Consider the following 15,752-nt stretch of genomic DNA (forward strand, 5'->3'; position numbering starts at 1 on the left):
TTTTTGACTAGGGCTTCTTTTCCATTACTGTCTGCATCCTCTTTTCAGTTCCATGAATGTATATTTCTATCTTTGTACCAATAAGCTGTTTGGGTTATGACAGCCTTGTAGTATAGTTTGAAGGCTGGCAATGTGATGCCTCCAGATTTGCTCTTTTTATTTAAGATTGCTTTAACTATTTGGGCTATTTTCTGGTTCCTAACAAAGTGTAGAATTATTATTTCTAGAAGTTTAAATCATGATGTTGGTAATTTGGTAGGATTTGCATGGATTTGTAAATCACATGGGGTGACATGGACATTTTAACAATGTTCTTTTTTACCTATCCTTGAGAATACTATATTTTTCTATTTGTTTATGTTCTCTATAATTTCTTCCCTCAAAGTTTTACAGTTTTCCTTGCAGAAATCTTTTACCTGTCTGGTTAAGTATATTCTTAGATATTTTATTTTATTTTAAGCTACTATGAATGGTAGTGAGTCTTTGATTTGGCTTGACTGTTACTGTTATACAGAAATGCTACTGATTTATGTACCTTTATTCTTAGCGCAATCTTTGGTGTTTTCTAGGTACAAGATCATATCATCATCAAAGAGCTAAACTTTGACCTCCTCTTTCCCAATTTAGATACCTTTTATTTCTTTCCCTTGCCTATTTTGTCTAGGACTTTCAGAACTATGTTGAACAAAAGTGGTGACAATAGGCATCTGTATCTTCTTCCAGTTCATAGGAGGAGTGCTTTCAATTATCCCCCATTCAGGATCATGTTGACTGTGAGTTTCTCATGTATGGCTTTTATTATTTGAGATATGTTACTTCTATGCCTAGTTTTTTGAGGGCTTTTATTATGAAAGGTATTTAGATTTTGTGTCATGCTTTTCCTGCAACTGTTGAGAGGATCATATGGTTGTTGCTGTTGCTTTTGTTTATGTGGTGAATCATACTTACTGATTTACATATATTGAAACATTCTTGCAGGAAAAGAGCCCACTTGGTCTTGGTGGATTATATGTTTAATGTGTTGTTGAATTCAGTTTTCTGGTATTTGTTGAGGATTTGTGCATCTGTATTTGTAAGGAATAGTGGTATGTAGTTGTCCCCCTTTCCTCCCCTCCCCTCCCCTCCCCTCCCCTTCCCTTCCTTTCCCTTCTTCCCTTCCCCTTTCCTTCTTTCTGTTTTGTTCTTTCTGGCTTTGGTGTCAAGGTGATATTTGCTTTGTAGAATGACTTGGGAAGGATTCCCTATTTATCAGTATTAAAGAATAATTTCTATATTATGAGTACCAGGTCTTCTTTGTAGGTCTGATAAGATTCATCAGTGAAACTTTCTGTTATACGGTATTTTCTCATTGGAGATTCTTTTATTACTATTTCAATTTCACTGTTTATTATTGGTCTGTTCAGTAGTTGTATTCTTCTTTCTTCTGTTGAGTCTTGAGAAGTTGTGTATATCCAGGAACTTGTACATTTCCTCTAAGTTTATACACATAAATATTTACATAGTATTTTTGAATCATGGTTTGTCTTTCTGCTGCATTAGTTGTAATGTCACCATTTTCTTTCTGATTGAACTTACTTTGGTCTTGTCTGTTCTTGGTTAGTCTACCAAAAGATATGTCAATTTTGTTTATCTTCAAAGAACAGACTTTTAATTTTTATTTTTATTAATCTTTTGTATAATTTCTTATTTGTTTGCTTGTTTAATTTTACAGTTCATTTGTTTCTTCTTTGACATTTATTGTTTCTTTTCTTCTGCTCTCTTTGGGTTTGGTCCATTCTTCTTTCTTACTTCTTAAGGTATGACAGTAAGTTGTTAATTTCTGATAATTTGTTTTTCTTATGTAGGTGTTTAAGACAATACATTTTTCCCTCAAAATCGTTTTGCCATGTCCCCCAAATTTTGATAACTTGTGTCCCTTTCACCATTTAGTTCAAATATTTTTTTTTATTTCATCTAAATTCTATTTTTGACTTAGTAATCATTCAACAGCAGACTTCTCCCCCATGATCTTGTGTAGAGTTGGGTGTGTCTCTTATAATTGATTCCGAGTTTATTCCACTATAATTTGAGAAGGTAAATGGTATGATTTAATTTTTATTAATTTGTTGAAATTTTGAGGCCACCTGTTTTGTGGCCTCATAAAATGTCCCATGTTCTGCTAAGAAGTGTATATATACTGTAGTTTTTTGCATGGAAGGTTGTGCAAATTTCTATTGGGTCCATTTGATATAGTGGTTGGTTTATGTACATTATTTCTTTATTATATTTTGATTTGAAGATTTGTTAATCTCTGATAGTGTGGTGTTGAGGTCCCAGAAATTATGATGGTACCATTTATTTCTTTGCTTAGTTCTAGTGAAAATGTTTTAATGTCACTGGGAGCTCCTGTTTAGGGCACATATATCTTCTTGTTTTATCTTCTTGTTGGATACCTCCTTTACCATTGTATACTGACCCTCTTTGTCTTTCTTTACCTTTACTGGCTTAAAGTCAATTCTAGCTGATATAAGAGTAGCTCTTCCAGCTCTCTTTTGATTTCCATTTGTGTGAAATATTTTTTTCTATCCTTTCACGTCAAGACTGTTTGCATTCTTGTGAGTTAGATGTGCTTCCTGAAGACCACAGATATTTGGGTTGTGTTTTTCATCCATTCAGCCAACCCATGTTTTTTGAGAGGTGCACTGATTATATTAACATTGATAGCACTAATGTATGGTATGTTGGTCTGTTCATCCTATGTGTGGTACCCTATTGCTTTCTCTCCTTCTTCTTCATCTTGTTCTTGTTCTATTGTTTTATAGGAGTTGTCAGTTTGGTTTTCTTTATTTTTTTAAGTGAATGTATACTGGTGGGCATCTGTTTTGCTGATTGATATACCATGCTTTTCTGAATAATTTTTACAAGGCAAGTCTGGTCATGGCAAATTTCCTCAGTGTTTCCTTGTCTGAAAAAGACTTAATTATCCTTTGATTGTGAAACTTAGTTTTGCAAGGACACAGAATTCTAGGTTTGCAATTGTTCTGTGTAAGTCAATTGAAGATGAGGCCCCAATGGCTTGTCGCTTATAACATTTCCAAAGAGAAATCTGCAGTTACTCTAATGAGTTTTCCTTTGTAGATTATTTTATCCTTTTATCTTGTCACTAACTGAATTTTCTCCTTCATTTTAACTTTGGACAATTTGATCACCATGTGTCTTGGAGAAGAGTTATTTTCTGTGAATATTCCTGGTTGGTATTTGATATACATCTTCTATCTGTATGTCTGAAAATTTCTGGTGATACCAGGGAAGTTTTCCTCAATAATTTCCTTCAATAGGTTTTCTGTGCTTTTAGCTCTTTTTCTCCCTCAGTGATACATATAGTTCTAATGTTAGTTCACTTCACATAGTCCCACAGGTCTATTACTGATTGCTCTCATTTTTTACACATTTATCTGCCTCCTTGAATGACTATGTTATCTTCTTAGCCTTGTCTTCAAGGCTTGTATTCTTTTTTTTTCTTTGGTTCAAACTATAGTTAAAGCTTTCTGCTGTGTTTTGAAATTCTATAAATGACGCCTTAATTTCTTTAAGTTCTATTGTATTGTTATGTTGTCTAGCTTTCGGAAGACTTTTCCGTTTTTCATCATTGCATTTCATTGATTTCCTGAAATATTTGTTGGCATCTTTTTGCTGATTTTTGTCTTTCTCCTCCATTCCATTTATCTTATTTTCCAGCCTTATTCTGTAATTTCAGCCATTTCTTTGTGGGTGGAGCAAACTAGTGTAACTCTATTTTTTTTCTCTTGGGGTTGTCAAACTATTTTGTTTCTTCATGTTGCCAAGTTTATTTTCCCAGTATATTCTCATCTGGCTCTCTTCTCTAAGCTCTGGGTACCTGTTCAGAATTTCAGGGTACCTGTTCTCTTTTGTCAGAGACTCTGTTAAAATAAAGGAGTTATAACTTCCCAAGAATGGGGAGTCCTGAGTGAAGTGCTGAACCACTAGATGTTTCTGCTGGCCCAGTGATAGTTGTTGGTATTCAGTAGTGGAGTCTTGGAAGATAGGTACTATTCTGGAGTCTCAAGGGTGGAGTTGCAAGCCCAGTGAGGGCCCTAAAGCTACTGAGTTATAGAGCTTTGGACTCAGACATAGTGAAATGTGGCAGAGACATTAGTGAAATTCCCACATCTGGTTCTGGGAATTTCAGGGACATATATAGCCATCCTTATTTGGGGCTGTTCCACCAACATGGGTGTCATCTGATGCCCTGTCAAAAAATCTCAATGGCCTTGGGTCCACCTAGGTAAGCCTGTACTATCTCAGTCTTGCATTAATAGAATTGCCAAGGCCCAATGCCTGGAGCCCATTCATGCAGTCTCCCAAGACTTCCTAAGTGGTGCCTGTGAAGTATGAGATTCCTATTGTGTTTGGCTCCTGTGCTGGGGAAGAGAAATGCTTGCTCTTCCATCACAGGGCACAGCCCAGGGTATGTATCTTCCCCACCTGGCTGGGGTGGGGGGGTGATGCACAGGCTACTGCTGGAAAGCTGGGTTCCAAGCACACCTGGCTTCATGCACCAGAATAATCAAGACGGTGTCAATTGCCAAAACTTAGGATTGTCAGGCTTTCAGCTGCACCTTCTCTCTAGTAGAATGCTTCTGCACAAATATGGGGCAGCTCCTTCATCATTCCAGAGGTGTGTAGTGGAGGACTGAGATCCCTCATAGATTGAGCTGCTTATGACTTCTTCTTCTGTGTTGAAAAGCAGTGTCCCATCAGGTGGCATTCATAATAGTGTTTTCCCTCTTTAAAGCAGCGTGAATTGTATCAGTATCCTCAGGTTAATCTCTGAGATGGTGGATGATGCTTATAAGTAAGAATCAGTAAAAATCAACCCTATTTGATTAAGTTAGCAGATGCAGTAATGAGCTACAGAGGGTTCTCCCTATCAGTGGTTAATGCTTACAGAAGAGAGCCAACTGCAGAGTTATGGGAGAGCCTAGACTAGACACTGTTAGGTTGTGTGAGTCTGAAAGGATTCACAAAGCTTCTGCATGGCTCAGAGGTCACCTTCCCAGTCCCTAGAAGGAATCCTTGAAAAGAGAGTCGAGTCTGGCTTTCCAAGTTGAAAAGAGACTGTCTCAGACAGGCTATAAGAGTGAGTTCTGCTCCTCTTGCATTGCCCCTAACCATGGACCCTGAACATGCTGCGTTTGGTTGCCATAATGCCACAGGCTGGGATCTTCCCCCAACATGGGACCTGCCCTAACCCAACAGGTGGCTTTCCTGTGGGGCAGATGGGTGCTTCCTCAGTTTGCCAGAGATAGTACCCTCCAATTTTCTCCAGTGAATTGTACCTACTTGAGGTCCCTTACCTCCTAAGTCAAGCTTCTAAAACACCTCCCCAACAACAACCACCTTAGTCTCTGCTAAGCTTTCACTCATTCCCAATAACTTCAATTCCAGGGCAACCTGTGCCTAGGAGCAGGGAAATTGCCAGAGTCCACATGACCTGAGAAGTTTTGTTTATATATTTTAACAAAAGAACACATTTTAAAGGAATTTTTGAGCTGGTAAAGCTATTTTGTAATATTTTTATTTTACATTAGTCAAAATAAAAACAGCAAAGGGAATGTATTTAAAATAAATCATTTCTGTTATATTTATTACTTTCAAAACTAAATCCCAACAAAATGGTAAGAATATCAGGTTACACTCATTGTCAAAGCATTAATCACACTAATATGTATATATGTATAATATACATGTATTTCACATGTTTTCTGTTGACTTTATATTCATTCTTGGAGAGTCACATACCTCTATATTGAACATAGAAAGACGGCCAGAAGTCAGTCTGGGGATTTTCACTAGGATGTTGTAATAAAAATACACTTCTATGGCCATATAATTAAAATTACTTTTCAATACTTATATCCCTAATATATAATATGTAAAATCATTTATTCATTTATTTGTAAAGATAATCAAGTTTGAGATGCTTTACTAAGAATAACGTCTTCCACAGAAAGAGGGAAGGAGGAAGGTGGGTGGGCCTTGGTGTGTGTCACACTTTATGGGGGCAAGACATGATTGCAAGAGGGACTTTACCTAACAATTGCAATCAGTGTAACCTGGCTTATTGTACCCTCAATGAATCCCCAACAATAAAAAAAAAAAAAAAGAAATAGATACTATCCTACATTTTTGGATGGTCTATAAAAAAAAAAAAAAAAAAAGATAATCAAGTTTGAGTCTCAATTGGTTGTATCCTGATAAACAATGCCAACTTTTAGGTGGAATAATGTCTTCAAGATTAGATGATTGAAATTGCGTTCAAAGATAAATTTTATAAATATATGAATAATTTATCAACATTGTGAAGATTATGCAACATCCATCTAAGTATAGCACGTTCTACTATTATTGAATCTATAGGGAAATATGAAAGATAATTTTAAAGATATTTGAGTTAACAATTTAGAAAACTCATATTGTAGGGCAGTTTTACTAAACCCTAGGCTGTAGTTCTTAAATCTGAAGATCTTTTGTTTATTTAACCCAAAATGTATGCAGAAATAATCATTAACAAAAGATAATTTGGAGTAACCAAACTCACAAGAGATAGACTTATATGCCAAAAGCCTTATTATTATTTTTTTGATAACTAAAAGTAGAACTGACAGTTAGCAAGCATACTTACGCATGACCTGCCTAGTAGAAAAGATAAATGAAAAGCCAAATGTGAATAGAGGGCCTCAAGTGTATGTGGGGTTTTCTGTTTTTGTTTTGTTTTTAAAGCTAGATTTAATAATAATAAGAATATAATAAATAACATTGGTGACAGAAAATGATAGTGACCATCATTTATCTATGGGTTTATTAACAGCAGCTACCTTTGTAATTAGTTTGGCTCCATGTTACTTATTCATTTCAACAAAATGTGAGCCAAAGTGTCATATATACAATTAAGTCAGGAAGATCTAAATATGTATTCTCTATATTTCTCTTTATTCTTGGAAGCAAGGTGAAGCCTGCAAGGTGAAATGGTATAGTCACATGTGAGAATAGCCTGGATCCTTGATTATTATGCTGGAGAGTTAGAGGTTTTGTGAATGGGAACACCAAAAGCTCTGAGTTAAGCATTATGCAAGGTATCCATGTAACAAAACATTTTTACCCTGTTAATATTCCGAAATAATAAATAAATACAGAAACTCTGGAACTAAAGAATTCATTGAAGAAAATGTAAAATGTTGCACATTCAAATCCTTCAATGATAGACATGACTTAGCACAAAACAAAAGGAGTTGTAGAACTTGAAGATAAGTCTTTTGAAATTTTCCAGTTAGACAAAATACAGAAAAAATAATTTAAAAGAAGAGCAAAACCTTTGAGACATTTAGGACTACATAAACTAACTAAATTTATGAATTATTGGTATTCCCAAGAGTGAACCAAGGACAAAAGGTTTAGGTAAGCTATTTAACAAAATAATAGATGAAAACTTCTCTAATATGTAAATATCCAGATACAGAAGACTCAGCAAGTCACAAGCAAATACAACCCAAAATTATTTTGCCAGGACACATTAAAATCAGACTGTCTAAAGCCAAAGTAAAAACTTGGATTTTAATGATATCTAGAGAAATGAATCTAGACAAATATAAAGGAAATCTTATCATACTAACAGGGATTTCTCACCAGAAACCTTACAGGCTACATAACAATGTAATAATATATTTAAAGAACAGCAAGAAATTAAATAATCTGTCAGGATATAATCTGTCTATATCCAGCGATATTAACCTTCATAAATACAGGAGAAATAAAGACATTCACATTCAAGAAAATATTTAAGGTATTTTTCACTACCTGCCTATCTTTATAAGAAATGTTCAATAAAATCTTAAACTTGGAAGCAGAAGATTAAATTTACTTTCATAAAAATCACAGGATACATAAAAATCATGGTATATCAGTCACACAGAGATGGAAGAGAGAGGAATAAAATGGCATCATTACAGAATTCCTCCAAATCATAATGACAAAATGATTTTTAAAGAAAAGAGTAAAGAAAAATGAAAATAGAAAACAGCAATATGTCAGGAACAAAACTTCCTCTATTTATAATAACCTTGAAATAAATGGATTAAATTTTTCATTTAAAAGATATAAATTTGATGAATGAATAAATAAAACACGATCCAACTTACGTTGCACAAAAACCTCTCCTTTATCCATAAAGATACATATAGACTGAAATAAAAGGGTTAAAAAATTATATATGGAAGACAAGTTTAAGAACAAGTGGCAAGACTTAGATAAAACAAACTTTTAGTCAAAAACAGAAAAAAATTAAGAAAAGATAAAGGAAGTGATTACATAACAATAAAGGGATAATTTCAGCAAAGGGATATCACACTTCTATTATATGCACCAAAGACTGGAGCACCAAGGTTCATAAAACAAATATTAGACTCATAAAACAAATATTAGAGAAAGACAGCAATGAAAAAAGGGTGGGGATTTCAGCATTCTACTCACGGCATTAGATAAAGTATCTGGGCAGGAAATCAACAAATAAATATTGGACTTAGTCTGGACTTTAGACCAAATGGACCTACAATTGTCACAATTGTAGATTTTTCTACCAAACGACTTCAAAATGTACTTTTTTAAAAATCAGCACATAAAATTTTGGATAAACCATATAATAGATCACAAAATAAGTCTCAAGAATTCTTTTCTAATTGAAATCACATAAAGCATCTTTTGACACCAACAGCAGAATAAAACTAGAAATCAACACCAAGAAGAACTTTTGAAAACTAAACAAAACATGAAACTAAAGCAACATGCTTCTAAGTGAACACTGGTTCAATGAAGAGATTCAGATGAAACAAACAAACTTTGGGATATGACAAACTCTGTGCCAAGAAGAAATTTTACAGAATTAAATGCCTATATCCCAAAGTAGAAAAATTATAAATTAACAGTCCAATGACACACATCAAGAAGTTAGAAAATAAAAAACAAACTAAACTCAAAATTAGCATAAGAATAGAAATAACTAAGATCAGAGGAGAATTAAATTTTAAAAGACCAAAAATGTGTGAAAGGTCAATACATCAAAAAGTTGGTTCTTCAAAATGACAAGCAACATAGACTAACCATGAAAAGAAAACCCAAATAAATAAAATCAGAAATGCAAAAGGAGATATGGTAACCGATTTCACAGAAATATAAATAATTATCAGAGATTATTATAAATAATATGCTAAGATACTAAAAGAGGTAAAGGAAATTGATAAATTGGGGGGGAAAAAGAATGTCCTGAGGTAAATCTGGGAGGAAAGAGAACACATAAATAAGGGAATAATGAATAGCTCGATTACACAATAAAGAATAAATATTTATCGAGAAAGAAGGGCCTAGGAGCATATAGTTTGACCACCAAAATCTACCAAACATATGAAGAAATAATACCAATCTTCCTAAAACTATTCCAGAAAAAATCAATGAGGCAATCCTTCCCAAGTCATTCCACAAGGCCAGTATCACCCTCATCCACAAAGACAGAACAAGAAAAAGAAAACTACAGATCAATCACCCTGATGCACATAGACAGAAAATACTCAAAAAAGTATGAGCAAACTGAAATCAACAGCACATCCAAAAGACAATACGCAACAATTAGTGGGTTTTATTGTAGAATACAAGGGTGATTCAACATATGCAAATCAATAAGTGTGATACCTCATGGGAACAGCATCAATTTAAAAAAACCCTATGTGGTTACAGCAACATACATAGAAAAGACATTTGATAAAAATCAACATCCATTCATGGTAAAAGTCCTCAAAAAATTAGTCATAGAAGAGCAACCTCAAAATTATGAAGGCTATATTGGAAAAACCCACAGCTAACATTACATTGCATGGGGAAAAGTAGAAAACATTTCCTTTAATGACTGGAACAAGACCAGGATGCTCATTTTCACCATTCCTATGCATTGTAATGTGGTAAGTCTTGACCAGAGCAATTAGGCAAGGGAAGGAAATAAGAGATTCAAACTTGGAAAATCAGAAGTTAAATTATTCCCATTTGCTCATAACACAATCTTACCAAAAACCTTAGATTTGAAAACTGACTTCAGTAAAGTTTTAGCATACAAAATCAAGGTATAAAATTCAATAGTATTTCTACATACCGATAACAGCCATGCTGAGTGCCAAATTAAGAAAGAAATCTCATTTACAACAGCTATAATACAAATAAATGGAAAAACATTGCATGCTTATGGAGCCTAAATAGCCAAAACAATCTTGATAAAAAAGAGCAAAGCTGGAGGCATCACATTATCTAGCTTTATAGCATATTAGAAGAACATACGTAGTAACCATATTGGTAAAAATAGAGTCATAGATCAATGGAACAGAATAAAGATCCTAGGAATAAAGCCAAATATTTACAATAACCTTAACTTTGATAAAACTAACAAGACAAGAATATATATATCAAATTAATATATATAGGAAAGGACATTCTCTTCAATGAATGGTGATAGAAAACTTGATATTCACCTAAAGAAGAATGAAATTTGAACCCTAGCTCTAAATTAATTAAAGATTGATTAATGGCATAAAAGTAAGATCTCAAACAAAGAAACATCTCTTCTGAATATTAGTCTAGGCAAATAATTTATGGCTATAACTCAAAAATATATATATATATATGAGGATCTCTTGTATTTCCCTTTGTTAGTAACACCCATCTCTCTTCTCCCTACACTCATCCATAACTCCTAGGAACCATTAATCTATCTTCCCCTTCTATCTATAATTTTTTCCTTCCAAGAATAACATTATACAGTATGCAATATTTTGAGATCAGCTTATCTTCATTTCTGAAGGCCTAGATATGAAATTCTAGGATGATAGCTACTTGTATATGAGTGCACACATATGTACGTGAACATGCATGCTCTCCTGTGTTCTTTGAGTACTTTAAAGAAATATTTCCATATAATTGTGATGGATGTGTTACTTCGTTCAATGTAAACATTTCACATTGTATATCGAAGCAGTACCCTGAACCTCATAAATGTATCAATGTACAAAGTATATATATAGGCAAATAGGACTTAATCTTCCGCACCACAAAAGAAATTACTAGCAAATTAAAAAGACAACTTTTGGAATAGCAGAACATTTTTGCAATCCACTCATCTGACAGGGGATTAACAGCCAGAATATACAAATAAGTCAAAAAATTCAACAACAGCATATTCCCATTAAAAAGTGGGCAATGGACCAGAATACACATTTCTCAAAAGAAGGCATTCAAATGGTCAGCAAGTATATGAAAAAAGGTCAGCATCATTAATTATTAGAGAAAAATAAAAACCACAATGCGGTATCATCTCACCCAAGTCAGAATGTCTACTATTTTTTTTTTTTTTTTATTGTTGGGGATTCATTGAGGGTACAATAAGCCAGTTACACTGATTACAATTGTTAGGTAAAGTCCCTCTTGCAATCATGTCTTGACTATTAAATAGAAAAAAAAATCAATAAGTTTTGGCAAGGGTGTGGATAAAGGGTAACCTTTACACACTTTGCATGGGAATGTAAATTAGCTTCCACTTTTTATTTATTTATTTATTTATTGGAGACAAACTCTCACTTTGTTGCCCTCTGTAGAATGTTGTGGCATCACAGCTCACAGCAACCTCCAATGCCTGGGCTTAGGCGATTCTCTTGCCTCATCCTCCTGAGTAGCTGGGACCACAGGCATCTACCACGATGCCCAGCTATTTTTTGTTGCAGTTTGGCCGGGGCCAAGTTGGAACCCAACACCCTCGGTATATGGGGCTGGCGCCCTACTCATGGAGTCACAGGCACTGCCCCATGGACATTGATTTTATACCTTGAGACATTAATGTATTTTTTGATCACTTCCAGGAGTTTTATGGTTGAGTCTCTGGGGGGTTAAGTATAAGATAGCATCAGCAAAGAGGAAGAGTTTGACCACATCTGCCCTGATTTTGATGCCCTTTATATCATTGTCTTGCCTGATTGCATTGGCTAGAACTTGCAGCACTATGTTGAATAGTAGTGGGGATAGATAAAGAACATCCTTGTCTGGTTCCAATTCTAAGTGGAAAAGCTTTCAGCTTTACCCCATTTTTTATGCTTTAGCTGTGGGTTTGTCATAGATGCCTTTGATCAGTTTAAGAAACATGACACTTATGCCTATAGTCTTAAGTGTTCTTGTTAGAAAAAGATGTTGAATTTTATCCAGTGCTTTTTCTGCATCTATTGAGAATATCATATGGTCTTTCTTTTTGCTTCTAATGATATGGTGAATTACATTTATGGATCATCATATATTAAACTAGCCTTGCATTTCTGGGATGATCATAATGTATAATTTTTTTAATATGCAGCTGTAATCTATTGGCTAAGATTTTATTGAGTATTTTACATCAATATTCACTAGAGAAACTGTTCTGTAGTTCTTTTTTTTTAGTTGAGTACTTTCCTAGTTTTGGTATCAGGGTGATGTTTGCTTCATAGAACGTGTTGGAGAAGGTTCCTTCCTTCTCAGTGTTTTGGAATAGGTTCTGCAGTATAGGTACATGCTCATCTTTGAAGGTTTGATAGAATTCTAGTATGAACTCATCAGGTCCAAGGCTTTTTTTGTTATTGGTGGAAGAATTTTTATTACAAGTCCACAGTGATCACAACAGCATGGCACTGGCACAAAAATAGACGTATAGAAATATGGAACCAAATAGAAAACTAAGAAATGAAACTAGTCTATAGCCATCCGATTGTTGCTATAACAAAAAAAAAAAAAAAAGAAGAAGCATACAATGGGGAAAAAAGAATCCCTATTCAACAAATGGTCCTGGGAGAACTGGATAAGGACATGTAAAAGACTGAAACTGAATCCGCCTTTTACCACTTACAAAAATTGACTCAAGAGGGATAAAAGATTTAAATCTAAGACATGAAACAAGAAAAATCCTAGAAGAAAGAGTTGGAAAAACTCTTGAGGATGTCAGCCTGGGGAAAGATTTTATAGAGAAGTCTTCAGTGGCAATTGCAACAAGAAAAATTATATATGGAACGTAAATTAAGCTGAAAAGCTCTACACAGCTAAGGACACAACCATTAAAGCAAACAGACAACCTTCAGAATGGGAAAAGATATTTTCATGTTACAAATCTGACAAAGGCTTAACAACTAGGATCTATAGAGAACTCAAATTAATCAACAACAACAAAACAAAACAAAACAAAAAAAAAAAACGAGTAAACAATCCCATCTATTAATGAGCAAGAGACATGAACAGAACCTCCTTTGAGGAAGACAAAGGAATGGCTATCAAACATTTGAAAAAATGCTCATCATCCCTAATCATCAGAGAAATGCAAATAAATACCACCCTGAGACATCACCTAACTTCAGTGAGAAGAGCACACATCGCAAAGACCCAAAGTTACAGATGCTGGCCTAGATGAGGAGGGAGGTGATCGCTTTTACACTGTTGGTGAGACTTCAAACTACTACAACCTTTTTGGAAAGAAGTATGGAGAATCCTCAAAAAATTCAAGTCAGACCTCCCATTTAATCCTGCAATCCCAATCCCGCATCTAGCCAGTTAAGGACATTTGCACTAGATTTTTTTATCACAGCTCAAATTTACAATCACCAAGATGTGGAAACAACCTAAATGCCCATCAACCCAGGAATGGATTAACAAACTGTGGTATGTTTGTGCCATAGAATACTATTTAGCCATAAAAAGGAGATTTTACATCTTTTGTTTTAACCTGGATGTAGTTAAAACACATTCTTCTTAGTAAAGTATCACATGAATGGAAAATCAAATACTCAATATATTTAATACAAATATGAAGCCAGTACATGATATAATACATGCCTACATAAGAGAAAAACTCAGTTCTATTCTAGTTGGTGAGAGGAGGAACAAGGGACAGGGAAGGGAGGAAGGTGGGAAGAGGATCAGTGTGCTCCCACTTCAGGGACACAGAATAAATGTATATGTCACACCTTTGGGGGGACAGGATACAACTGCAAGAGGGACTCTACCTAACAAATGCAAATATTGTACCTAATTGTTTATACCCTCACATTAACCTGAAAAAAAAAAATACCATGCTAAATAAAATAAGTGCCATGATTAAATAAATAAATGAATAAAATCCCAGCATAAATCTCTCTTCTTTCAATGAAAAAAAAAAAAACTCCAAAATTAAGATTGTAATGTGGAAACAACCTAAATGCCTTTCAACCCAGGGAAAGATCAACAAGCTGTGGTATATGTACACCATGGAATGCTATTCAGCCATAAAAAGATGGGGACTTTACATCTTCTGTATTAACCTGGATGGAGTTGGAATGCATTCTTCTTAGAAAAGTAACACAAGAATGGAGAAGCAAGAATGCAATTCACTCAATTCTAGTATGAAGTCAGTAGACGATGTAATATATGCCCACATAACAGGAAAACTCAAATCAATTCAAGGTGGGGGTAGGGGAACAAGGGAACGGGGAGAGGACAGGAGGGAGGGGGATAGGGAGCCCCCACTTCATGGGCACAATGTTAGGGTGTATAGCCCACCTCTTGGGAATGGGACACAATTATAAGAGGGACTCTACCTAATAAATGCAAACAGTGTAATTTAATTTTATATCCTCAATTAACCTGAAACAATAAAAAATATATAAATAAAAAACCAAAATTAAGATTGTAAAGTGTGTGTCAGGATTAAGCTTTGAAATTAAAGATTTAAATAAACATAACAGAAAGCTGCATACTTCAATAAATTTTATACATAATAAAGATAATTTGCTTGTCTTTATTTTTTACTTTATTTTTAATATGCAAGAGTAAGTCAGTTCAATATCTGAACTTTTCATAACTTTTATTTTTATAGGAAAGTAAGTAATTGTTTATGAAACTATTTAAGTAGACAATTTCCCGATTCCATGAACTGTGTAATCATTGGAAGGCGTGGGCTGACTGATCTGGCGACTTACTGCCTAGCCACATTAGCCAGGAATAGATGTCTTATTTTGAACCAGAAGACAATATCTGTCAGGAAACATAGGAGAATACCTATGGAGCTGCAAAGCAAAGGTAAATCCATGTAGAAAAAATGCATCAAGTCCAAAAATACAGATCTATGTTCCAGGAACATAGAACAATTCAAAGTCGAAGGTTACATAAATAGCAATAGGAACCAAGTGATTTAAATACAAAATGCAGTTTAAAATAAAAAGTATATTGCTGTGGTGACTCAACAATTTCAAATATTCAAAATAGTTTTGCTATGAGAGTTTACAATTCTATGTAGCAGTAGGAAGTTGAATAAAATGATCTCTTGTGGATATTTCCATTAGTATAACTCAGCCTGAGTATTCCCACAAACAAGAAGCAATCTATTCAGTCTCAATGATCTGTGAAAAGGACATGTAAAGCTGGAAAAAAGGACTTGAACCAGATGGACTAGTTAACAATACAACACTTTTACAAATTGCCCAGAAAATAAAACTGAGAAGTAGCAAACCACAACCTTGACATGAATATTTTGTTTGATAAGTAATCATGTTGACAAAAGGAACCAATTGTTCTTATCCATGTAGAACCAAAATTAATTTTTAAATTATGAACCAACAGATTGCAATAAGCCTCCCTAACAATTAGGAATAGAAAGAGACTAGGTAATTGAGTTT

General features: G+C 34.4%; 1 long non-coding RNA gene across 1 annotated transcript in view; it reads left to right on the forward strand.

Annotated features, from left to right (window-relative positions):
• Positions 1-684: 684 nt before the first annotated feature.
• The window catches only part of LOC128589173 (uncharacterized), a 145,416-nt gene continuing 130,348 nt past the window's right edge, over positions 685-15,752 (forward strand). Inside the window, exon 1 of the long non-coding RNA XR_008380862.1 lies at positions 685-773. This is a non-coding gene — a long non-coding RNA (uncharacterized LOC128589173). The remainder of the gene's footprint in view (positions 774-15,752) is intronic.

This window comes from Nycticebus coucang, chromosome 1, assembly GCF_027406575.1.
Source record: "Nycticebus coucang isolate mNycCou1 chromosome 1, mNycCou1.pri, whole genome shotgun sequence".
NCBI lineage: Eukaryota > Metazoa > Chordata > Mammalia > Primates > Lorisidae > Nycticebus > Nycticebus coucang.